The sequence below is a fragment of the Rattus norvegicus genome, chromosome 5 (genome assembly GCF_021556685.1).
Source record: "Rattus norvegicus strain SHRSP/BbbUtx chromosome 5, alternate assembly SHRSP_T2T, whole genome shotgun sequence".
Lineage (NCBI taxonomy): Eukaryota > Metazoa > Chordata > Mammalia > Rodentia > Muridae > Rattus > Rattus norvegicus.
Window position 1 is genome coordinate 166,483,681 of NC_141538.1, and position 23,317 is coordinate 166,506,997.

Below are 23,317 nucleotides of genomic sequence, written 5' to 3' on the forward strand. Positions count from 1 at the left end.
TGCAGTCTGGGCTTGATCTGGAAACTAACTTAGGAATCACAGGAAAGAGCCATGTTGGATAGCAGATGGCTCCCCACATCAGCCTCGGGCCTCCACATGCATACATACACTTGTGTGCACACGCATGCACACAAGCACACACATGCACTCAAGCACACACAACCCTGTGCACACACATGCACACAAGTACACACCCCCTGTGCACACAACATTCGCTCAAGCACATACACACACACACACACACACACACACACACACACACACCCTGTGCACATACATGCAGGCAAGCACATACACATTCTTGCAAAGAATGCATACACAACACACATGCAGGAAAATGTAAAAATAAAAAAAAAACACCAAGCACAGTATTCTTGCATCTATAACATTATGTCAGCATAAGTATTTGACTCCATTTTTTAATTCTGGTTCTTTTTTTTTTTTTTTCAACAGGGTCACTATGTAGTCCCCCTGGCCGGGAACTTACAATTCTCTTGCCTTAGCTCCTCAAGTACTGGGATTAGAAGCAGTGTACCTCCATGTATAGTTTTTAAGTGTCAGTTTACCTATCCGTGAATGGGCCTAGGAGTCCCCACCTTGTGTATAGTGGAAAGCACTTAGATTTAGAAGGAAATCAACACCTACAGGTGCTCCACAGACCTCCAAGAACTGGTGTCCTTCCTACAGGAAGGAAGAAAAGGAGCATCCGATATGCAGCATGGCCACCCTGCTCACACAACGAGCCTAGCTTGGACAAGCTTCTTACGCTACCCTTGGTCGCATCCTGGGGACAGCTTTCCTTGGGGGGCTTTCCAAAGCTGTGCCACTTTTACTGGACTGAGTCTCAATTCAGTGAGTGACAGGCTAGAGAAAGAGAGAGAGAGAGAGAGAGCGCGCGAGAGCAAGACAGAGAGAGAGAGAGAGAGGGAGAGAGAGAGAGAGAGAGAGAGAGAGAGAGACAGAGACAGAGACAGAGACAGAGACAGAGACAGAGACAGAGAGAGAGAGCCAGCTCAGCCCTTGTTTCTATGGGGCCTGAACGCAGCTGCTTCAGCTGGGGTAGAAGGACAGACAGACAAGCCAGTACCACAGAGATAATTCACTTCCCTCAGTTTTCTCTAAATCCACCTTCTCAGGAAGAACACCCCACACTCCCTCAAACGTGCTGGGTGAAGCCATATGTCACACCTGTCACCCAGCAACTTGTAGAAACAGCCTGTGCCCTGCCTGCCTGGCCCTGGTGTCACTCCTGAAAGCATTTTTTGAAAGACAGTGGCAGAGAGGGGAGGGAGGTGGCTTCTGAAAGTCGGCTTCTAGGAGCGTGGTCTCCAAATCTATGCTGAGCAGTGCAAACTACCCCTCTCAAAAATAAAAAATAAAAACTACATCTTAGAGAGAACCCTATACTACCCCTCTCCTAAATCCAAATCTAAGTAGAGCCCCTCTGGCTCAAACAGCCCTGAGATTCTGCACAAACTGTAGGCAGTGTCCAGAGACACAGATTCGGGGACATTCAGTATAAACCCCCAATGCGCAAGAGCCCTACTGATCTTTCCTAGAACTCCACTGCTATTCCTGAGCCCGATGGGGTTTTCAAAGGAGGATGACTGTACCTACTGAGGAGACCAGGGAATGAGCAGTGACCTGGGTGGTCAGGGCGGGGCCTGGAGGTATCCCTGTCTGCAAGTTTCCACAGTAAACATCTGACAGCCGTGCAAACCTCCGCTGTGGCAAGACCCATAGCGGGGAAGAAAGAGACCCAGTCACGAGGGTGCAGCTCAGACTCAGACCTCCGGGTTAGCCCTGTCTGGGCATCTCCCTCAGTGCAGGCACCGGGACAGTCCAGACAGAGCAGGCATTCAGGGGACAGCGGCTGAATGATGAGGGAATTTTTTTAAAAAGAGGGGAGCAGAAAGCCTTTTATCTTGGGCTTTACAGACAGTCCTGAAAGCTGGGTGGTGGGAAGGCTGGCTTGAGGGGCTTGGGAGGGTAAATGGGGTGGCGGGGACACCATAGGAATCGACTCAGAGCCAGCATAACAGTACACAAAGGACAGAGAAATCTGGGCCCAACACCCATCGCTCTGAAGAAGGAACCCTGACACATACATATAATTTATAGGTGATCATTAATTGGACACTGCTGTGCATCCTTAGGAAGCCCTCCCTTCCCCTCATCTGTGCTCCACAGACACATCCAGCCACCATTCTCGTGGGCCCTAAAATCACCAAACTGAGAAGAGCTTGCCCCCCCCCCCCCCAGAACTTGCAAAGGTTTCCCTCTCCCTCCTCTTCAAGCTACGGAGCTCCATTTCTGTGTGCATTGTCTACAGGTCTCACCCAGAAACTCTCTGAAGGTTTCTCAGACCAAATGCCTCATCCCTCACAAAGCCTAGCCTACTATTCTCTGACTCCTGTGCTTAATTTGAAGTCCGCCAGCTTCCTGTGATCCCCATCTGATGGCTCGCTTCTCCTGTGCCCTCCCCACAGCAGGCACAGAACTGTCTTACCACAAGAGGGAAGACTTGAGGCAACCAAGCAGCACCACGGAGCCAGATTCCTGGGCCTCAGTCAGTGGACAGTGACACCGCCAGGTCAATAACCTGATGGGGAGGGAGCATAGGCAGTTGGACAGACAAAGGGGTTAAATTTGGTTCTTCTGAGAGAAAATGTCCAGGATCCCCACTTACGGTGTTATGGAAATAACGGTTACGGTAAGACAGGAAATCGAAGGGGAAATTCCATCTGATCAATATCTCAGGAATAGCGCTGGAGGTGAAACTGTGGAGGAGGGGGTAGGATACCCTGGACCCACAAACTACCACTAAGCCTGATATAGGTTGCCACCCCCTGCTATACAGCAATGTAGCAGCCTCCCTTCAGGCTGCCCTGTGAAAGCCAGTCTTCCTAGCACTGACCGTGAAAAATCTCAACCTTGTAGGAACCCTCTTGGTGGCTACACGTGTCTAGAATTCACGTGTTCCCGGGGTCCACGGGGACCTGGAAGCCATCTACAGCTCAGGAAACATCTTTGAAGTTCATTATTCTCAGCCATAAACAAGGCCGCAGCATCTACCTCACGGGGCCGTTTGAGGATGTCAGGCATGGAGCGGAGACGGCATTTGACAAGGGTTCCGACTACTCGCAGAACCATCCTTGGAGAAGATGATATTTCACACACCTTCCCCTGACTGCCGGGCAAAGTGTGGAAAGAATGCAAGACGCTGTCAGGAAGGAATGGAGAGAAAGTCGCGCTAGCTCTCCAAGAATCCGTCTCTCCACTTCGCAACTGCTGCGAGGCGTGCTGCTTTGCTTCTCGTTCCTCACCTGCACACGAGCTGTGCGGTGTCACACAGGCCCAGAAGCAGCAGAGCTGAGTGAACACGGCCTACAAAATCTGAAACCACCAGCCAAACGTCTGGCTGTCCCCTTCTGCGTTGTTTCTCTCATGTATGTGTCCTAGCGATGGTGGTAGTGGAAGGGAAGCAAACAGGGTCTGGTAGCAGCAGGAGAGACCCAAGGAGCCCCAGGAGCTCCTCAGCAGGGGAGGAAGGGCAAGTGTGTGGCTGATGGGGACAGGTCATTGATGAGCTATGCTGAGCAGTTCTAGTAACAAGGGCCACCAGGATCAGGCTGGGGACAGTGGAAGGCAGGAAGGAGGGTGAGGGAAGCGGGGAAGCAGATATTATGTTGACCACAGTCCGGAGACCTGGGAACAGAGGCTGGGCCATGACTGGTGTTATTCCTCTTGTTCCAGGACAGGGGTAATGTGTGTGTGTATTGGGGGGGGGGGAGACTTAATGGCCAAGAAACTAGAGCAACGGGACACCTCTCCAGCCCCTAAACCTTTCCCCCACCAGCAGCACAAGCAGCTTCACCTGCAATCCAGTTGAAGTGGGCATCAGAGGAACCCCGTGGTTACAATTACCTTAAAGGCACACCATGAAGCCTCCTTCCCCATGCAGTCTGAGATGTAGCCCTGCTGATAGAGTATTGGTCTAGCTTGCACCAAGACCTGGTCGCTATTGCTATCTTCACAGAAACTGAGCGTGTTGGCTCATAGCCATAATTCTAGCATCAGGGAAACGGAGGCATGATCACAAGTTCAAGGCCAAGCTAAGCTAGCCCAGCAAGACCGTCTCAAAACTCCAAGGGCTGAAAATGTGGTTCGGTGGGAGAAACACTTCTTCAGCACACACAGGGCTCTGAGTTCAAACCCTAGCACTGAAGAGAAGTAACGTTAGGATCGTAGATTCACAGGGATCTAATGCCCACCAGTGGCCTGGCCCATGCTTTCCCAGCTGGCTTCTCCTTGACAAACATCTGTTCTGTGGCTTCAGCTTTGAGTCGGCTTTGTAGATACCTTGGTTTCTGAAGGGTCTGGGCTGGAGAGATGGCTCAGTGGTTAAGAGCACTGACTGCTCTTCCAGAGGTCCTGAGTTCAAATCCCAGCAACCACATGGTGGCTCACAACCATCTATAATGGGATCTGATGCCCTCTTCTGGTGTGTCTGAATACAAGAGACACTGTGCTCGCATACATAAATAAATAAATATTTTTTAAAAGGTTTGTAGACTTCATATTTTTCTCTTGAAAGGCTTTCCAGATGGTTCGCAGACACTACGAAACTCACCTTAGAGGTCGGAGCACACATCAGCTAGGAGGTGTCTGCTGGTGTTCAAAGGTAGCCTCTCTCCAGACAGTGTGTACCAGGTGGAAGCCTGAGGCCTGAGAGGCCACCAAAGGTCTTCTCCATTTGGAAGAAGATGCCCAACATGGCTCCAAACCTACGATGTCTCACCTCTTGCCACACAATCTTCTGCTGACAGAGAAACTTCCTTTCCAAACAGGCTCCAGTTCCTAGCTGTGACCTCCTAACCACTTCTTCAACCCTGCTTTAACGCTGCATGTCCAGTGAGCTCCCAGTGTCTGCCCACTGTACATCAAGAGTACTATCAGCTCCTCTCCCAACTGGCAGGTCAGCACTAGAGAGTTGCCTCCCCTGACTGTCCAGCTAGACTCCTTACCAGACTCTGTGTGCGTGCGTGTGTGCGTGTGTATGTGTGTGTGTGCATGTCCATGTGCATATGTGCATGTCTATGCACGTAGAGGCCAGAAGATAACCTTGCATGCCACTCCTCAGGAGCCGTCAGGCCCAGGTTCGTAAGCTAACATGCCTATTTTCCATACAGACAGAAGCAAACAGTGAGTGCCTGCTCATTATACACATAGACAAGTGTCACTCTCTCTGCTTCTCACACGCAGTATCCTTCCCTGGCACCGTGGCTACTCCAGGACATCATTGGGCAGTGGGAAGGATGGCTGGGAACACAGCCTGTCCAATATCTTCAAATCAGGCATCCAGCCCATTGCTCTTTGTCTACAAAGACAACGCACTGGAGGGTTCGGGCACTGCTCAGGGATCATGGATTGTTCCTAGGTACATGTCCATCTTTATGGCTTGGGGTGGCATCTGGTGACACCCAGTTCATACGGGTGGTGGCTCAAATCAAAGGATAAAGGGGCGGCCCGTGGGCGGGGGTTCATTTCGCACTGAGGCCCAGCAGTGTGCCAAGGGCTATCTCTCAAAAGGAGAGTAGTTATTTGGGGAGAGCAGCTGGGCCTTGCTCCAAAATCCCAAGCACTTGTGCTGTGATTCACTTTGGGGGCTGCCAAAGGCTCTGAATAGCAGCATCCTTATCTACCACAGCACCTCGAGGATCACTGAGTCCCTGGATCATGCAGCCCAAACATAAAAAGCGGTCTGCAGGGGTCTGGTTCTGTTGCAGAACCTTCTTCCTGTCCAGGTCCCACTCAAAACCAGCAGCATTCCGAGTCCCTCAGGAGATGAGGCCGGGTAACACACCCAAGTCTGGAATGTATTATCTTCAGACTCCAAAAAGGGCTGCTAGCATACGCTTGCCTTCTTGGCTGTAAGCAGGGCAAGGCACAACCACTTAATCCTTTGCCGGAGAAGTGTGTTCCAGCCTGCCCCACACCACACATCTCATAAAAATGTCATTGATGCAAAGGGTCCTAGATTTCAATGGGGGTCTTCTGCCCAGCTTCCGCCATGAAGGTCTTCCCTAGTAAGTGCCTTTCAACCGCTCGCTCATTCAATCCAAGCAGCCTAAAGTCTTAAACATCATTGGCACTTGTGACATATCGTAGAAGGTCACGGCAAGCGAGACCCTGGGGATGAAACTGTGCCATGGCCTAGGAGAGTGAATTACCCCTGAGGTGGGACCGTACACGTGTGTTACTGGCCTTGCCAGGTGAAAATCCGCTGCTGGTGGAAGGTCTTGTGGACAGACAGGTCTGGAGAAAAGGGCATTTTCCAGATCCATGATCTCAGTAGCTGTATACCAGATGTGTGCATTTGCTCAAGTAAGAAAGTCACATCTGGTGCAGCAGCTGCAGCTGGAGTCACCACTTGCTCCATTTAAGGATAAGCAATGTCATTCTCTAAGACCCAGAGGCCTTTGGCATAGCCTACCTGTGCTTGTCGAGTTGAATGGGGGTGTGGGTGGGGAGACCGCCACCCTTGGCGCCTCTCAAACCCTTGATAGGGCGCTCATCTCTGAAAACCCTCTGAGAGATACATCACTGCTCTCATCGATTTATCGTCTCTCTCCGGCTGAACACATTTCTAATGATTTCCATTCGACCCTGGTCTTGCTCACGGGTCAGAGTCAATGTGATGATTACGCTGGCTGCTATACTTTCTGTCCCCGTTATATTAAGAAAAAAAAAATAACCACAGATATGTTCAGGGACCCACTGCATCCTCTAAGTTGGGTCTAAGCTAAAACTCCACTGATCACGTGACCCCCACCAGCCCCTCTGGGAAGAGAGGACCACAACAGCATTCCAGTGTCCTGGAATCGAGTCAACTCATGGACAACAATCCACTAGGCCCCCCGGGTTCTCTGATTACTTCCTGTCCCCTAGTGTACAGCCATCCCGGTCAAAGACCTTAAGGCCCTTCGGGGAGGCCTAGCCGAAAGATTAACAGTGTCCACTTTCTTCCTGAGTGACTGGGGTGAACTCGGGTAGGCCCAGCCTCCTTGTCGCTGGGCTCAGGTGGGACGAGTTGAGAGCCCACGCCTCTGTTTCTATGATCTGAGTTACACTTGGGTTTGCTCACCCCGGAGGCCTTTTGCTTGGACAGTCAAGAACGCAGCAGGCTTCTTCTCATCTGCTTCGCTCCTAGGCTCCTAGGAACATGGTGATTAACTCGCCGGCCCCAGAGGTCTGCACGAGCCAGACGGCTGTGATTACTGCTTCGCTCGACCGCCCATTATGGTAATTACTAATTACACCCACCGTGCCCTTGGAGGTTGAGAGCCACCTCTCAGCCTCCTTCTCCCCCACGTCCGTCCGATTACTCCTACCCACTCGAGGGTTCTCAGGGATGGGTTTCCACAGAAGGTCAGAGAAGCGCAAGCCGCACTTCAGAGTGGGTCTCCCAAATCTATTTCCCAGAGTACTGGTGGGAAGGAAGTTCGCCCTCTGGGCCCTCCCAGGATGGGCGGTGAGGTCTGAAGTGGGAGTGATCCGCCCCTCTGGAAGCCCAATCTTTCCAGCTGCTGCTGACCCTTCCTCCACTGACCCCAGAGGCTTGGCAACTCCAGTGGACACAGTGTGCCAGCTTTTCATGTTTCAGCGGGCCAACCAACCTGTTAGTGTCCCCCGAAACTCCTGACACTGCAACACTAACAATCTCAACCTCGACTGTCAGCAGACCCATGTCCCCTGCCACCATGACCCCATACCCACAGAATCTACCCCATGGGCTTGTGGATTCCTCCCAGGGAACTAGGAGACACGTACATTCCTTTGGAAGGCAGCTCCCTGTGCACGGGTAAGACGACACAAAGGAAGGTGACCCAATGGGAGAGAGCCCTTGTACCTTAAGGGTGGGATGACAAGTGGGGGAAGCAGATGCTCACCAAACAGGGGCGCTGTGACGTTTAATCTTCCTTGTCAACTTGATGGGATTTGCAATCACCTCAGAGACACTCTTAGTGCGTCTGTCTGTGAGGCTGTTCCAAGAGGAGGGGAAGACCCGCTTTGATTCCAAGTGGCACTGTCCAGGATGGGCTGACTGAACAGGATAAGGAGGACTGAGTACAAGCACTTTAATGTTGCTGTTTTCTGACTGTGGACACCATGACACCAGGCACCTTCAGCCTCTATTCTCACATCTTCCCCAAGATGATAGAACAGCCTTTTCTTTAAGTCGTTCTTTGTTGTATTTTCAAAATATATATAACAAAATCAGATATTTTGTTATAGCAATAAGAAAGGCAACTTACACGGGTATAACGTTAACAGTCAGGGTGGCGGGGTTGGGGATTTAGCTCAGGGGTAGAGCGCTTGCCTAGCAAGCGCAAGGCCCTGGGTTCGGTCCCCAGCTCCGAAAAAAAGAAAAAAAAAAAACAGTCAAGGTGGCCCCCCAAAACAACTGGCAGCGTCATAGTCACATAGCTAACCTGGCAAGCAGGGGTCATTGTGAGAGGCAGAGTAGAGACCTTGTCACAGGCGGGGCCCTCCAACCCTGAGATGCCAAAGTCCCCCTCAGCTGTCCTTCCCTGAGTGTGGAGGCTACATCCCAACACCCCTCCCTTCAGTTCAGAGCACGCAGAAGTTGGGGCAAAGCAGGGGCTTTCAGACCCTTCCAGCCACAGCCAGCACAGCAGGTTGAATAGTTAAAGTTTGTGTTGAGGTCTAATCCAGAATGTGTTGACAAATCATCTCTCATTCTTAACACCCAGGCCTGCCGTCACCCCCTGCACAAGCATTGCACAAGGTCTGGGCCTCCACAGCAGGCAGAGCGGGGCTGTGCCTTGGCGGCTTCTCTTGCCCAACTCTTCAGGGAGGCCAAGAGGCCCTAAACCGATGTGGTTTGCCTCATGACCCTCAGACTCATTGTTTTTAATATTAGGCAACCGACAGAACTTTTACAATGCTAAATAAACCAGGCGCTACCCAGGAGCTCTGAAGAGCGGGCCCAAGGCTGGAGCCCCTGACGGGCTGCTGGCGGCATAGTCAAGGTCTTCATTCACCATAGCATCATCCTCAGCTTCAAAGTCAGGAAGTGAAGACACACAAGATGGCACACATATCTCACCCTCATATGGAGGGAATCACGGGGTCTGATTTTAACCCGATTCTCCCCTTAAATACATCTTACAAGGTACGGTAGGTAATTTAACAACCTATTTCTGCTTCTGAACATTGCAACTTGTGTATGTGCAGGTACGTTCTCATGTATGTGCACATGTTCACCCTCAAAATTTGTGAAGGAATATGAAGACTCATTCATCATACGATCCTTTCCACAAGCAGATGATTGAATTTTTTTTTTTTTGCAGCAACAGAAAATTCGTTTATAAAGCTAACAGGGGCTATCAAGATGGTTCAGCAGACAAAGTGCCACAAACTGGTACACATGCACACACGCATGTGCATACACACACACAACACACACACATGCACACACACACGCACGCACACACACATCATACACACGCAATAATAAATATTTTAACAAACAACACAGAAGGGACAGGCAAGGCAGAAGAGAGGCACACTGTGATGGTGATGGTGACTGGGTTGGAGTTTTGACTCCACCCTTCAATGGCAAACAGACCTTGGTTAAGTAACCTGCTGGGGCAAAGGGGGATGGGAGCTCTAGAGCGCCCAGTCTAAGCGCCTGGGAAGTGTAGACACCCGATGTGTCAAGGAGCCTGGCACCAGTCCTAGCTGTTGCCCAGCAGGGGTGTGATGAGGACTCACAGCAGAGCCTGATGGCGAGGATGCCATCTGCAGAAGGGTGGGCACGGCACTGAGAGCCCCGGGTGACGGGCAGCCTTTTGCTCTAGCTCTCACTGATTTGGCTTTCGGTGAAGGCAGGGACCACAAAGTGGGCCCTGACCCACGGAGGCACACCTGCCATGCGCTGTGCACCGTGACAAAAAAGACGAATCAACTCACGGATATTGACCACACCCTATTTCTGAAAGGGACTGGTGCGAACTCCCTAGATTAAACTCACAGCATGGTGAGACGCGCAAAGACCTAGATAAAGCGGAGACAGATGCGTCTGCCTCCAGCTTCATCCACCCCGGAGAGGGTAGCAGGCTCAAGAAGGAAGCGTCTGCATCCCCATCAACAGCAGCAGTGCCCCTGGGAGCAAGGAGAAATTGAACGTCTATGCTGATTCCACGGGGGCCTGTTTTATGCAGCAGCCATGAGGAACCCATTGAAGGGTGTGTCCACCCTTGCTGGCACAGCCTCACACTGGCAAAGCCTAATTTACCCCTAAGTGACCTCATCCAGGGCCCCAGGCAAGACCAGGCCTTCCTAAGACTCTGACAGTTATGGCTTCTCCCCAGGTTTTGGTCTGGCTGATTTGAGTGGGATACAGGCCAAGCAAGAAAAGGACTTGTAAAGTTTCCGGATTCAGAAACTCCACATCTCCCATCTAGAGAACGTCTGAGATCTACTGGAAGATGTGCTCCCTGCAATAAGAGGAGAAGGAGAAATGTTTCGGATGATCTAATCCAGCCTGGTCACTTTGCCTATGACCTCAGGGCTAGGGACAGTGACCAACAGCCGGGATTTAGTCTTGGTGCATAACCCTGGCTATGCACTTCAGCTAAATCTCCCAACCTCTCTGGGCCTCCACTGGGAAAGGGTTGGTCTAGCTAGATAGTCTCTAAATGATGTAGTGCTTCTCTGACTGCACGATCCCTTCTGTCTGTACCACTAATGTTAGTGTAGTGCTTTCTGCCTCTCAGAGATGCAAGTTAGGAAGGCGTGGGGCAAAAAGGAAAAGCAATCCCACTCTCTCCTAGAGGCTAACAATTAAGAAGAAAGTCAACTCCCTCGAGGTCATCCTACCTCAGTGTGTGTGTGTGTGTGTGTGTGTGTGTGTGTGTGTGTGTGTGTGTCTGCCTGATCCTGAGCCTTCTTCAAGGACACCAAATCTTCATCATGGGGGATAAACACCTGTTAAAACTCAGCTCATGAGCAGTTTCTGATGTTACTAACTAGAGGGTTTAATTAAATATTACTCACTCAGGAAGCAGCCTCTGCCAGCTCACCACCACACTGCACAGTTTGCTTTCAGAGAAAAAGAGAGGGGAAGAGAGAGGAGCCTGAGCCTTGCTCAGCTGGCAGAAGCTTCTCTGAAAAGGTGCCGGCCAACACTCCAGCAACTCCACTTACCAGAACCAACCAAGCAAGGGGAGTCATACTCCACAACCTTCCAGAGCCAATGGCCACCCCACTGCTGGGTTATCCTGGATGGCAGTGGACACACACACACACACACACACACACACACACAGAAACACACACAGAGATGTGTACCAACACATGCTTGTGCCACAGAAATATGTTCACAGACAGGCAAGAACACTTAGGAAACACACGCATTCACGATACACCGTCACTCCCAGAAACACTCGAGGACACATTCTCATTCGCAAAAGCACACCACAATTTCCTGGCTGGCGAGCATCTTTAGAGGCACCATTTGTGAACATTCAGTCTTTGCTATGGCACATCCTTAAACTTGGAAATTAACGAGTCCTTGCACACTCCTCAGGCGCGGGACAACCCAACCCGCTGCTCCACCAGCCGATTCAGGCTGCTCTTGTTTCTCTGTTTCCATCGATTTCCTGACATAACCTCCGTTGCCCGGGAGAAGCATCGGCGGCTCCGGGGTGGCTGGCGCCTCGCACAGTGTCACCAGGCGGTCTCCCAGAGAGAGGCGCTACCGGGCCGGATCGGAAAGGGGAGATCGGGAAGGGGGACTAGGACAGTTGTGACCACTGCAAATCAGAGCTCGTACTGGCGGGAAAAGCGAAACTAACTTAACTCAGCAGGGTCGCGATGCACGGTGCAGAAAGGATCCCCTCGACTTTGGCGATGGGAGTCCGCCTCAGCAACCAGAACCCTAAGGCGCCCCGGGACTATGGCGCACCCCAGGCCTCTTTCTCGGTCTGCAGCCTAGGCTCATCCTAGTGCGCTACAGTACCCGCTCCACTGAGGCCCCCGCCCAATGCCGCCCCCGCAGGTGGGACCCCAGAGCCTCCAGGAGCCGCCCCTCCGCAGCAGAGGCGGCTGTGCACTGGGCGGCGCCCGGCCCCTCTCCGGGGACCCAAGATCGATCACGGCTCCACGGCGGGTGCCCACCCTTTGCCCACATTCTGCCCCGCGCCTGCCCTCTCAGTTCCCACTGCGTGGTGGTTCCCGTGTCTCCCTCTTCCCCGGACCCCAGAGCCCGAACGCGCGCCCACCCAACGGGTCATCGGTGTCCCGAGCCGCCTACCGCGCACAGAGAGGCCGCAGCTCCGGGAGCTCAGGAGGCTCGCGGTGCCCAGGGCCGCGCCCGCTGCAGAGAGCGAAGTCGCTTCCTCTCCGCGGCCCCGGCGCCAGCGCCTGGAGCTGGTTCCTGCGGCAAGCGCGCGGGCCGCTCCAGCGCGACTCGTGCGCTGAGAAGAAAAAGCCACCGACCGCTCTAAAGTGGGGGGGGCGGAGAAAAAGAGGGACGCGCCGTGGGCAGGGTTTGTATGCCCCGCCCCGCCTTCATCTGCCCTACCACGCCCCAGGTCACGCCCTTTATCCCGGCCCTCACTCCTGCCCGTTGCTCCGCATGTCCCTCCCCGTCCCCTTTCCCGCCTAGCCCCGCCCCCCGCCCCTCCCCTCCCCCGCCCCGCCCCTTTACTTTCTGGCCCAGTGTTGGGTTTCCCAGGGCTGAGCGCTGCGGGGCGCCCGAGAGCGCAGAGCGTGCGAGGATCAAAGGCATCCGGGATTGCGGCTTTGCGAGCTCTGTAGCCCCCAGTACCACCTTCTTGTGGACCTGGTGTAGGCTCAGCCATACATCTTTCTGCCCTGGCCTCTGCAGCACGAGTTTTGATCCCTCTGGAGGAGTTTTGGGAAAAGGCTGGGCCTAAGGCCGATATCATAGTAACGGAAAACCTGCGAGGGGCTGCGGTGGTGCCCAGTCCTGTATTGAGAAGTTGAGGTTCATTCATTAGGGAAAAGAATGTTTGGCATGGGGAGGTGATAGCAATAATCACAGGAGCAAGATCTTGACTAACTCGTTTGAAATTCCGAGTTAAGATTCTGTCATACGGCCTTGCAAAGGAAAGCAATCCTGCTGCTCTATACTGTTTCCGCACTTATGGGGAGAGGCAGGCAACTCAGGACTTCAAGACCGGGAGGTCTTGATCGCATAGGCATCCACAGTACCTAGACACCGAGCTTAGGATGGCATGAGTGACAGTGCCCTGTTAGAGGCTTTGAAAGGGATTTTTCCTTCCCCCTCGCTACAGAACAGTGGCTGAGGGAGATTTTACGTCCCCATCTTAACGATATCCCCCTAAGATCTCCCCACCCTCACCCATAGGTGGTGAGGGATGCTGGAGACATTGCTATCAATACTGTGGCCACTGATGTAATCATTCACTGTAAAGACCGAAGGGCTGGAGGCTACCGTGTAGATTCCAATCACCTCACTGAGTTGCCAGTTTTGTTTGAAAACACTGATGTTTCGGGACTGCCAAGGACAAGATGGACCTGGGTGGGGAAAATGGCCTCTCCAGTGGACCCTATCAGTCAGGCAGCCTTGCCGGTGACTCAGGGGTGACTCCCGCCTGTTGGACTCTTCAAAGTCTGAAAACTTGTAGGGTTCCCTGTGAGCACAGCAGCCACTGACCCATATAGCTTGGAAGGAGAGAGCCGTGCTCCATATGTTGAGCCAGAAGTGAGCATCCTTTATCGGGTACAGTCACCTCACAGGACAGGTACTGTGGTCATACACCAGGGCTACATCCTCTCAGCTTCCTCAAAAAGTACTCTTCTAAGGCTTATCTTTTGTCTGGGGGAGAGCTTCAGGGACAGACCGGATAAGTTTCAAATGATTAGAGTGTCAGCAGTTGCTCTGGGTCCTTAGCTCTGAGTCTGAGAAAGACAGCTCTCAAAAGGCTTGACTACTCCATCAGCACCGATCCTGAACTCTCGACTTCTGATCCTGTTGGGTAACTTGATATCAATGGTCTGAATATCTAGGCTTACCAGACAGTCGTCTCTGTCACCCCTGGGATACTGGGAAGGTGGGCTGGTATCACACAGTTAGTCATACAGCAGTGACCTCCGTGAATCAGAGCACTGCGAACGAGTCTGAAAGGGGCGTAATCCTATTGTTTATTGAAAAGTCATGAGCTTGCAATAGTGTTACAGCAGCTGATAAATATGATCGAAAGGTCAGCTGGTGATTGCTTAAGACTGAGTCAAATCTGTGAGCCCCAGTTGGGGAGGAGGCTCAGGACGCCCAGTTCCGCTCACTCTGTAACTGAGACCCCACTCCCACATCTTGTACATCATGGGTTCTGCTGATAGGGTTTGCTTACTTCTCTAACCTTCGGAAAATGATAAGGATGGATCGTTAGGGAACGAGTCTTCACAGAATTGTTTTTTCTGACGTTGGTTTGAGGTCTGGGTAGAGATGCCTTGGACAGTTGGGGCCCACAGGAAAGAATCCTGCCACTCTTTAAAGGGTACAGGGTCCCTGTCTTCCCTGAGGCCCCTTGGAATAAGACCAGCGTAGTGTAAACCCCAACACCGCTGTTCACACGATGTGTGTCCTTGACCAAGACACTTAACCTACAGAGATTCAGTTCGTTTGAAGTTGATTTTGTGTGCATGGCTGTGTGTGTAAACGTGAACGTGGGCACAAGCGTAGCGCCGCGTGCCTGTGGAGGTCAGGACAACCTCGGGCACTGGTCCTCACCTTCCACCTCGTTTAAGACTAGGCTTTCTTGCTCACTGCTACATACACCAGGCTAGCTGGTCTGGGCATGTTATCGTACTCAGAGGTTACAACTTGTGTTCCAGTTTAGGTCTGGCCACCCGTCCTCAATAAAGCCAGTTAATGGAGCCAAATTAAAAGTGGAAAGCAGGAAAAAAAAGATATATTTGGTGTGGTCACACTGGGAAGAGGGGCGGAGAGATCTCGTAAACTCCACAAATTCATCCGTGCAGTCATGAAGGGAGGTAGAGGCCATGCCCATCTAAGCACTTACGGTCAAAACATGGCTGTCCTGTCATTGTCTGGGCCTCATTCGCATCCCGTAGGGAGGTCTGAGTTCTTAGAACTGTGTGAAATCTTTCTGGGAGACAAGTTCCCCCTCTGGCCGGAGTCCTTTCTTCTGCCAGCATGAGATTCCTGGGGAAATTCCCATTTCTTTGGGGTCCATTGTTTCGATAGTCTGACAGTCAGAATGAGAGATACAAGTGTCTCTCTGGAATATTTTTGTTTCTGCCAGGCCCATTACAGGAGCTTCTGGGGATTCTCCAGCCCACACCTGCCTCCCCCACGATCTGAGAAGTATGAATATTTAAGTGAGATTATAGATGATCACTGCCACAGCTTCCTTAATATGGGTGTTTGGAATTTTAACTCAGACCTTCACGGTTGTGGGGTGCACTTTACCCAGCCCAAGAGATTCGGTTTTGTTATCCATAGAACTGCTCTGTGTTCCCCAGGGCTTGGAGAGGCTTGTTCGTATATACGTATGTTCGATCATTTAACAAACATGAAGTAAAAAGATCTTGAGGAGTTTAAAGAGTCCCAAGGATTTGTGAGACCAATCCATGACACAAAAGTGTTATGAGTGCTACCAAGACAGAGAGAACAAACACTGACTGGGGTATATTAGTACATGTAGACCATCCCTGCTGAAGTCAGAGCTCACTCACAAAGTAAAACTAGGCTCTATTCGGCCTGTGTGGGTGTGCTGGTGCGGGATCACGTTGTTGAACAGTGACACCTGCTGGCAAGACATGAGATTGCAGCATAGCAATATCAAACATTCAGAGAAAAGGTTCAGTAACTGTACCGGGCTTTAAGTGGTACCCAGGCTTGAAAGGAGCTCTTAAGACTCTCTGAGAAGACGTTAACAGAGAGATGGTCGTTCTGTGGCATGAAGCTCAGTTGTTAGACTAACATAGACCTGGTCTTGCTGGCATGTATCTGTAAACCCGGCACTTGGGAGGTAGAGGCAGGAAGATCTGAAGTTCAAGGTTAAAATCCTTTACATACTGAGTTCAAGACCAGCTTGGGCTACATGAGATCCCAAGAGATGCGGATAAAGGGAGAGGGTGGAATCTTGAGACAACAGTCATTGCAATGTGGTTTTTGTTTGTTTTTCAGGGTGTAGTTGTTTTTATTTTATATCAATGAGTGTTTTGCCTACATGTACACAAGCATGCTGTACACGAGTGCCTGGTGCTGGTAGAGGCCAGAAGAAGGTGCCAGATCCCCTGGAACTGGGAATTATGAATAGCTGTGAGCTGTCGTGTGGGTCCTGAGAGTTGAACCCAGAGCCTCCGAGAGAGCAGCCAGTGCTCTTAGGCACAAAGCCACCTCTCTAGCGCCCCCTGCAATATTTTCTGATCCTTTTCGAGTAAAATAATAGCCAATAATAGCTGGGATGCTGGTGCCCCTGTCAGCTTGCCACTAGTAATTTTTGCCCGTCTTTCAGGGCATTTTCCCCATGGCGCATCTTTACCAGAACAGTAAATCTTTATTTAAACACTATAAGCAAATGCTTTTGAGAGTATTTCTTCCTTCGGTCTCTCAGTATTTTTTTTTTTAAGTTAAAATTTGAGGATCTTAATGAACATAGATTGAGCTCTTCTCTTTTTTCCTTCTCTACGGTATTTTAACCCACTGAGTCGAGTTGGTGCCTCCTGCTACAGTGTGGACTGATCATGTTGGTTGGCTTATTCTTATACAGGGCTCGTGCAGGAACCACAGCCGCAGGAAGGTCATGGGCAGGGCAGCCATGCATGTCCACAAGACAGCATCCGACAGCTCTCCTCCCCACTCTCCAGCTCTTAAACCTTTCTGTTCCCTCTTGAGGATGGCCATAAGCCTTGGGCAACGTGCATTCGGGGAGGGGCTAGTATAGACGTCCTGAGGGTGTCCAATAGGATTCGGACAACGTGTATAGGGGGGAGGGGCAAATACCGACGTTCCGTTAGGGCTAGCACTCAACAGTCAATTCTTCTCGGCACTTTAGCCCATTCTGAGTCTCTTCAGTAACTGCCGCCCGTGCTGCCCATACTGAAAGAAGATCTCTGGCCACGGCTGAGAGCAGACTGTTGTGGGTATAAGTGTAAATAGTTTCTTCTCCAGTCTCCACCACAGAGCTTGCTGTGTTTGGTAGTCGTCTCAATCACGAGTCCAGACCCACAGACCCGAACCTTCTGTTTCATCCTCACATCCATCAGGGCTCAGTTTCCCCATTCATTTAGCATAAGCATTTACCGGGCATGAGCCGTGTGCCCCCGCTGCATGCTGGGAGTTTGTTCCCACAAAGATGGGTGGAAGATGAAACTGAGTTAGCTCCTCCTGGCCTGCCTCACACCACAAGCCTCAACCCCACACTACCTACCTGTCACCTTTGCTATGTCCTTCCTGTGTAATACATCATGGAAGTAAGAGTGTAGCCCGCCTGGTCCCTGTGCCCCCAAACCCTGTGAATATTGTCGTGTTTAGTAACAAGATCTCGGGCTGGGGATTTAGCTAGGTTGGCAGACCACTTGCCCAGCATGCATGAAGCCCTGGGCTCAATCCCCAGCACGGCATAAAACTTGGTTTGGTGGTATAATCCAAACACTTGGGAGGTAAAGGCAGGGGGGCCAGAAGCTCAAGGTCATTCTCAGCTACGTAGCAAGTTGGAGACCAACTTGGGAGACCAAGGGATGGGTTGGGGGTGGGGATCTTTGCAGCTCTAAAATGACATCACACTGGCCTCAGGTGGGATTTGATCCAATGGTGAAGGAGCACAGAAGAGAAGGCCTATCTGGATGCAGACTGACAGAACAGAAAACCCTGGAAAAAAAAGAGAGGCAGAGCTGGGCATGGTGGCACTCCCCTGAAACTCCAGCACACAGGGGGCCGAGGCGGGCGTGTGAGGCCAGCCTGAACTACACAGAGAGCCTGGTAAACAAGACCAAAGTAAACGAGAGGCAAAGAGGTGGGCTAAAGTGACCCACAAGCCAAAGAAAACCAAAACTGCCCATAGCCCTGAAGGTTGGGCCTGGTAAGGAAGGGGGATTTCCTATAGCCTGAGACACCTTCGTCTTGACTTTGGCCCTGACTGAAAACAAATATGTACTCCTCACCCCTCAGCTGCCTGGTACCTGGCTGTTCACCCTCTTCTGTTTGGGAACTCGGCCCTTCCGATCATCAGCATCCCAGTCAGCGAGATAAACGGTCTCTGCAAAGTAAATCCCACTGTCCCACTCTGTCACTAAGACAGAGCTCAAGGGGTAGCCAGGAGGGCTCAGGACACACATGGTGGAGGGAGAGAACAGATTCCCTCAGTGTCTCTCTCTCTCTCTCTCTCTCTCTCTCTCTCTCTCTCTCTCTCTCTCTCTCTCTATCTCTCTCTCTCTCTCACACACACACACACACACACACACACACACACACACACGATATTTTTTTTTCTTTTTTCTTTTTTTTTTTTCGGAGCTGGGGACCGAACCCAGGGCCTTGCGCTTGCTAGACAAGCGCTCTACCACTGAGCTAAATCCCCAACCCCGCACATGATATTTTTAAAACAGAGTCCCAAAGCCTGACCACATCTACAAGGCCCTCAACAGGCTGCCTTCTGCCCCTCTGCACCTGGCACCCTCTTCCCACCTCTCCTGGCTTCGCCAGTCTCCTCCCTCCATGCTTTACCTCCTCAACCCCCTGCTTCCTCCTCCATGACTGTGCCACAGGCCCCTCTCCAGAAGCTTCTCCTCAGGGGTTGGGGATTTAGCTCAGTGGTAGAGCGCTTGCCTAGCAAGTGCAAGGCCCTGGGTTCGGCCCTCAGCTCCAAAAACAAAACAAAACAAAACAAAACAAAACAAAAAAAAAAAAAAGGCTCACCTGGATCCTTGACACATAGCAACGCAAAGCCGGTGACTTTAAAGAGCAATTATTTATCCCCACTCGAATTTGCTGCGTGGCTGGGGATGAGCTGGTTCTCCTGGCCTTGGGTTCCAGGGCCGTCTGAGCCTGGCTCATAGTTGAGCAACCCAGTGTATGCACCCCGGGACCCGAGCTGAGAGGGAGACAAACGCACTGGAAGGAGAACCCATAGCTTGTGTGCCCTTGAAGTCTCTGCTCCCCTCTCTTCAGGAGCAAAGGAAGTCACAAGGACAAGGGACCAAGACTCTCCAGTAGACGGAATGAGAGAACAGTATTTCCTTAATAATCTCATTCCCCACTGTCCTCAACTAGTACTGGATGAAGACATGAAGACCTCCGTTTGGATGGAACCAGTGGAGTCAAATAAAGGGATAACACGGAGAAGGATGGAAAGGAGGAACCAGAGAGTGCCGCCAATGTGGCCTGTTCCATGCCTGAGGTGGCTTCTGGGCTGTGGCTGGCATAGAGAAAGCCTTGAGTCCCCAAGTTCAAAGAAAACAACAGAAAACCTCATCCTAATCCTCACCCAAGCCTTCTGGTGTAGAGAGCAAACAAAGCATGGGTGAAATTAACGCCTTGTGTAGCTACTAGCTAAGCTACTAAAACACAGCTTGGATTTGAACCCGTGCAACCTGGCTCCAGAGTCGGCACCTGTACTGGGAATCTTTCTCACCGCTGTGATGACAAGACCCGAGGAAAGGTCGGTGTGGGCTCAAGGTTTCAGCCGCTCTCGGGCGGGGAAGGCACGGTGGTAAACACAGGTCAGCCCCTGGCTAGCAAGAGTGCGAGACAGAGGCCATCTTGGAGGGACAAGAAGCAGAGAGCTGAGGCCAGGAGCAGAAGATAGGGACACTAGTCCCATTTACCACCTGGCTCTAAGAACACAAACGTTCCATTGGCAACAGCCTTCATTGTCCTGATAATAATGCAAATCAAACGATCTACTTATTTATTATATACACAGTGTTCTGCATATAGATCTGCATGTCAGAAGAGGCCATCAGATCTCATTACAGATGGCTATGAGCCACCAAGGGTGGCTGGGAATTGAACTCAGGACCTCTGGAAGAGCAATCAGTGCTCTCAACCTCTGAATCATCTCTCCAGCCTTATAATGCAAACCAAGAAAGCCAACTTCAGCAACTCCTTCCCCCAGAGGTGGCCCCAGAGTTGGCCCACTGTGCATTATGCTGTAGGTGCCACCAGCCCTGCATGGGCCTCTTTCTGATCTTCCCCCTAAACACTGACCACGGAGTTAGCTCCAATCGGGATAAAGGCATTGTCGAGGTTCAGAACTGAGAAGGGCTCCCAACTGCCACAGGTCCCTGTTTGGTCCTTCCCCCAAGAAAAGGCCCTTGAACCCAAGGTCTCTCCTGCCGCTAGGCAGAGCTCATAACTCATGGGCTACGGCTTCCCAGCTCTCACCGGTACCTCAGGAGGTCAGATATCCCTGGTCACGGGTCCTGTAAGCACACTGGTATGCCCTGCCCCTTCCATTGTCACAGGTTCCTCCAATCCTGGACTCTCATCTGTGCCATGGGGATGCCCTGGGCTTTGAAATAGGGCCCATCTGCATACATAATGCTTGGGGACATTGGGCAAGTCAAACACCAGTCTACCCTGTGTCATCCCTCCAGCTCTCAGGAGTGCACGAACCCCTATCACAACTCACCCCGCCCCACCCCCTCCATCTCCGAGCCAAGTCTGGCTGAAGTCACAGGCGCCCACCCAGAACTCAGAGGTGGAGGCCTGATGTGGATGGAGCTGAAGGACCTTTCTATTTAAAGGGAAAACACAAGGCAATATTTTTAGGTGCCAACTACGTGGTGTGTTGTGTGGCTTAGCAGTGGCTGACCCATCTGCAGCACGGGCTGTACAGAGGAGGGAGGAGGAAGAAGAGGCGAGCTGGCACCTTCTGTCTCTGAATGGCTCAGGAGAGACTCTGACTTCTGGTTTTAAGATGTCATCTGTTATTTTTTCCTGTTTAACTGGTGGGTTTGCCTGGAGCCCTAGGAAAAAACTCTCAGGAAATTGGTGGCAATCTGAACCTAGTTCCTCTGGACTCTGGGTCCCTGACACTAGACCACCCAGGATCTGGAATGTACCAGGAGTGGGCTGAGCCTTTTCCGGGAGCTGCTTTAGGAAGCCGCTCTCTGCAGCTGGTGCCTGGGGCCAGGGCTGGCTCCAGGATGTTAGCCTATGCTCCCCAGGTCTGGGTTCCACAGGGCTCCTGCTCTGGGCCAGGGCCAATGGCACAAAGGGGAAACAGCTATTCTGCCTAGCTAGGCAAGGATATGAGAGCTACATTTAAGGCTGGCAATAAGTTGGGCCTCCCTTAATAGATCTGGTGGAGGAGGTGGTCTGTGCCATTGTGGCCAGGCTGGGTCTTAAACCTGCTCCCACAAGCCAGCTCTGCTGTGAGAGCGCTCCCCGAAGGCGCTGCCGGGCCTTTCAGAGGGCTTCAGTCCCAGCCACGTACAGTGGTTCACACCCCTAATCCCAACACCTGGAAAGAGGAGACAGGAGAATCAGGAGTTCAGTGCCAGCTTCACAGCAGGTTTGAGGCCAGCCTGGACTACATGAGACACCATCTCAAAAAACCAAAGACAGAAGAGAGCCAGCCAGATGGATAAAAAAATACCACTGCAGATCTGAGTTCAGTGCCCAGAAACCACAGTGGGGACAGAGCTCCCGATAGCTGTCCTCTGACCAAGGTAGGCATGCTGTGACATGCTTGTTCACAAACAGGGGTGGGGGTGGGAGGAAGAATGGATAACGTATTAAAAGGAGAATAAGTGGGTGCCTCAGTCTTTCCAAGTAGGTCCTACTGAATCCGAGAATGCCTGGTTGCTAGACCATGGCTAGACCATGGCAACTGCCAAGGCTGGAAAGGCTGCCTCAGCTGCTGCAGCTTGCCGGGGCGAGAGGGGGGCCAGGCCAGGCCCTGGGGATGACTGACCCCTGTAGCTGTCTCCAGTCTGACTGGCCCTCAGCTGGGAGTTGGTGTCTCTTGAGGAGCTCCCTCTACCTGACTGCACACAGCTGTGGCTCCCTAGTATTCAGGGCTGTGGTTGCCTGGGACCTCGCCTGACTCCTGCAGACTGGGAATCCCGGGCCTGTTCTCTGTCTTGCTATGCACTTTGTCCCAGGACCAAGCACAGTGCCTGGCACACAGTATGTGTGGGGCAGTGTGATGTAGCCTGGTCCTCGGTTGAGCAAAAGACTCTGAAGCCCCGGGAGCAGACGAAGCTCCTACTGTCCCTTCAGGGTCCCAGGGGACCAGGCAACCCTTCATTGCCCCACACCTGTGGGACCACACAAAATCACCTTGTGGCATTTACTGATCTCTTTATCTGTGGCCCTGGCTCAGTGGAAGTCTTTCCTAATTCTTACTGTCCCCATCAGAAGTGCCCAGAGCCCTCCTGTACCCCATCCTAAATTCTCCGGGCTTCCATATGAAGTCCTAGCTTTGTGCTTCCTTTCTGGAAAGCAGACTTAACTATCCCAGTTCACAGAGGAGGAAACCAAAGTTCATAATGGTGACATGATGGACACCCCCACACCCCCGTGGCATTCACTGCTAAGTAGTGGAGCTGGGATTTGAACTCAGATCTTTCGTGTTTGGATTATTTTCTTTTTTTTTTTTTTTTTTTTTTCTGGAGATGGGGACCAAACTCAGGGCCTTGTGCTTGCTAGGCAAGCGCTCTACCATTGAGCTAAATCCTCAACCCTCGTGTTTGGATTCTTAAAAGGCACTGCTGTCTTCTCAACAGGCTGAGAATGGCTGGGCCCCACATCCTTGCTCCCTGCTTCCTCCAGAGAGGGTGGAAAGTGTGTCACAGGCAAAGCCGATACTCCCCTGTGGACCTCGGAGGAGGTTTGAAAGGAAATCACTGTTGGCAGGAGCCAAAGAAGGGTTGTGTGGGCAGAGTGCCAGCATGAGCCGGTCCGGCACGGAGCAAGCCCATGGGAAGGAAATGTGTGTGGGCAGGGCAGCATGGTGGTCCCGCCTGTAGGCCTGACTCACTCTCTGAGTGTTCAAGGCACACCAGGCAGGGCGTATAGCAAGGAACGGCAGGCCCTTGCTCCTAAACGGAGAGACGTGTCACAGTGTGGCATAGGAAGGGAGAACCTGGTCAACTTCGTCATAGCCAGGGACCCAGTGACTGCCACTGTGCCTGAATTACTGAATGGAGGAATGGATGAAAAGAACGAGTGAACGTACGGTGTGTTGGAGTGCATATCACCCACCCCAGAATTTCCCAGCATTTCCCAGCATTCCCCAGCATTCCCAAAGCAGATATACTGGCTGGA

The 23,317-nt window shown here is 51.9% G+C and overlaps 1 protein-coding gene across 2 annotated transcripts in view; it reads right to left on the reverse strand.

Annotated features, from left to right (window-relative positions):
- The window catches only part of Spsb1 (splA/ryanodine receptor domain and SOCS box containing 1), a 60,296-nt gene extending 47,788 nt beyond the window's left edge, over positions 1–12,508 (reverse strand). Inside the window, 1 exon segment of one of the 2 annotated variants that reach the window (NM_001436876.1) lies at positions 12,344–12,508. The gene's annotated coding sequence lies outside the window, so the exon portion shown is untranslated. 2 annotated transcript variants of the gene reach the window in all.
- Positions 12,509–23,317: the final 10,809 nt, after the last annotated feature.